We start from the raw sequence: 2851 nt of genomic DNA, 5'->3' as shown, positions 1-2851 counted from the left end.
AAGGGTTTTTTTTTGGAACTTTTAAAAATGTTGTCTCATTTGATTCTTACAATAACTTAGGAAGTAGGTGGTATTATTATTCCCATTTAACAGGTAAGGAAACTGAGGCAAACAGAGGTGAAGTGATTTACCCAGAGTCAACCAACTGGTGACCAAATAACTGTATTTAAAGTCAGGTCAGCCTTCCACACTATCCAATGAGCCATGTAACTGTCTCTCTGGTGGAAGTATGTTAGCCACTGAGGAAAGAATACAGACAGACTACCAGTTGTGGAAGAGAGGTTCACTGACGGAAGTTCATGATTAGTTTGCCAAATTCACTTATCTTACAACTGCTAAAAATGAGACCCAGAGAGAACAAGTGATTTGTCGAAGCTCAAACAGATAGTTAGTGGCAGAACCAGTATTACAACCTAAGTATTCTGACTTTAATTCAATATCGTTTCCATTGTACTGTTTGCTTCTCAAAGATGAAGGGGAAAACATTGCAGAGCCAACACAGGTCAAAGGTTTGAGAGTCTTTAGTTCATGGCTGGGCAGAGTCTCATACCCTATCCTGCTGTCCCAAACAGTTGCAGAAAGTTTTCTGTTGTAGTATTGTTTTGCTCAAATTGATTTGAACATTATTTCATTGAAAAAGCAGATAGATATATTTGGAAGTTATACTAGAAAATGCCCAATGGTTTTGAACATTACATTGCAGTGATGCCTTACCCCTTTAGGTCATGACACAGAGTAAAGTGAAAAGAATTAAGAAATAATTTATATAATGCCAATATTATAGAGTGACAAACAAATTTGAAAGACTTTAAAAGTGCTAAATGTGCTTATAAACAATGGATCCCAGAGGACTTTACATGAAATATACCACCAATTTCCTTGCAGTATGTATCTAAAGGGCAGAATGAGAATTTTTGGACATAGCCAATATGGGAATTTGTTTTGATGGACTTTGTGTATTTATTATGAGTGGTTTTTTTTATTGTTCAATTCAATGGTTATTGGAAAAGAAGGATATTTTTCTATAAAATAAATAATTAAATCTTTAAAAATAAAGAAGAAAGGATTAAGATGCAGGAGAGAATGTTCCACCCATGAGGAATAGCATTGCCAAATACAGAAAGACAGTAAAAACTAGGGTGAAATTATTGGTCAGTATAGTCTAGTTAACTAGAATTTGTAGCAAAGTTCACCTCTGATGCTTACTCATTGTCTTTCTATAGAGGCCTTCCTAGTTTCCTTTGAGAATGTCCTTTTTAGAGGCAGAGAAAAAACAGGGACTTGCCTGAGCTCTCCCTCAAACCCATCCAAATATTTAAACAATGACTCTAAACAAATTTTAGAGTGGCAGAACCCACCCAAAGATGGAGTGAAATTTTCCAGTCCAAGACAACTTAGAAGGTTGGCAGGAAAGGTTTGTTGCACCAGTGTGAGAGAGGAGCACAGTCTATCTCGGGTCATATTAGCACAGACTTGTCAGGAAAAGGCCTCTGGGTGACTGAAACAGTGGCAGCAATGGCAATTTCCAGACCTCTCAGCCCACATATGCCGAAGACAACTTAGAAAGTAGGCATACCTGTGTGAGAGTGGAACACAGTCCAGTGCAGGCCTCAACAGCATAGACCTGGCCCCGGGAAACTAGGAGCAGTCCTTGGGAGCCACTGAATCTTCATCATCAGCAGTTGCTTCCTGAGCTTTCAACCTACAGACTGTTAGGGGGCCAGAAGGAGACTATAGGGGTCTCATCGTTGCCTCTGGGGGCAGGACTTTATTGCTTTGCCCACACTCAGATCTGGGTCACAGTATTGAAAGGCAAGGAGGAGCAGGGACCCTTGTCATAGTCCCAGGGCCTAAAAGAGTGTTTTTGGTCCCTCACATATCAGAAGGTAGGCCAGGAGAATAGAAAATACCTCCCATTATGTCATATCACCTTGGAAGAACTGAAAATTTAAAGGTCTCTAGAAGGATCTCTGAAAACACTTGCAAAAAACCACTGAAGCTTGGGACAGTGCACCCTCCATCCTGGAAGCAGAACCCTAATTTAACAAAGAGTTAAAAATCAAATAATAGGCTATGAAAATGAGCAAACAAAAAAAAAATCTGACCATAGAAGGTTGCTATGATGACAAGGAAGATCAAGACACACACTCAGAAGAAGATAACAATATTAAAGCTCCTATATCCAAAGCCTCCAAGAAAAATATAAATTGGTCTTAGGCCATGTAAGAGCTCAAAAAGGATTTTGAAAATCAAATAAGAGAAGCTGAGGAAAAATTGGGAAGAGAAATGAGAGTGATGCAAGAAAATAATGAAAAAAGGACTCAACAGCTTGCTAAAGGAGACACAAAAGATACTGAGGAAAATAAAACCTTAACAAGCAGAATTGGCCAAATGGAAAAAAGATATACACAAATTCACTGGGAAAAAAAAACTCCTTAAAAAGTAAAATTGGCCAAATGGAAAAGGAGGTACAAAATCTCACTTAAGAAAATAATTCCTTGTACTCACTTCAGCAGCAGATTTACTAAAATTGGAATGATACAGAGAAGATTAGCATGGCCCCATGCAAGGATGACATGCAAATTTGTGAAGCATTCCATATTTTTAAGTCAAATTTATAAGACTACAAGTTGTTCTCTAATTGATAAATGGTCAAAGGATATGAACAGGCAGTTCTCAGATGAAGAAATTAAAGTCACATCTAATCATATGAAAAGATGCTCTAAATCACTATTGATTAGAGAAATGCAAATCAAAACAACTCTGAAGTAACACATCGCATACCAGATTGGCCATCATGGCAAAACAGGAAAATGATAAATGTTGGAGAAGAGGTGGGAAAACTGGAACA

The 2851-nt window shown here is 38.0% G+C and overlaps 1 non-coding gene across 1 annotated transcript; it reads left to right on the top strand.

The window, feature by feature from the left end:
- Window positions 1-2504: 2504 nt before the first annotated feature.
- LOC114044576 lies at window positions 2505-2606 on the top strand. The gene has a single exon (XR_003569267.1). It is a non-coding gene; the product is annotated as a U6 spliceosomal RNA (small nuclear RNA).
- The last annotated feature ends 245 nt before the right edge of the window (window positions 2607-2851 follow it).

Source organism: Vombatus ursinus, unplaced genomic scaffold (genome assembly GCF_900497805.2).
Source record: "Vombatus ursinus unplaced genomic scaffold, bare-nosed wombat genome assembly UNPS02014773.1, whole genome shotgun sequence".
Lineage (NCBI taxonomy): Eukaryota > Metazoa > Chordata > Mammalia > Diprotodontia > Vombatidae > Vombatus > Vombatus ursinus.
The sequence above is the reverse complement of the archived record's forward strand: the minus strand, read 5'-3'. Positions and strand labels throughout refer to the sequence as shown.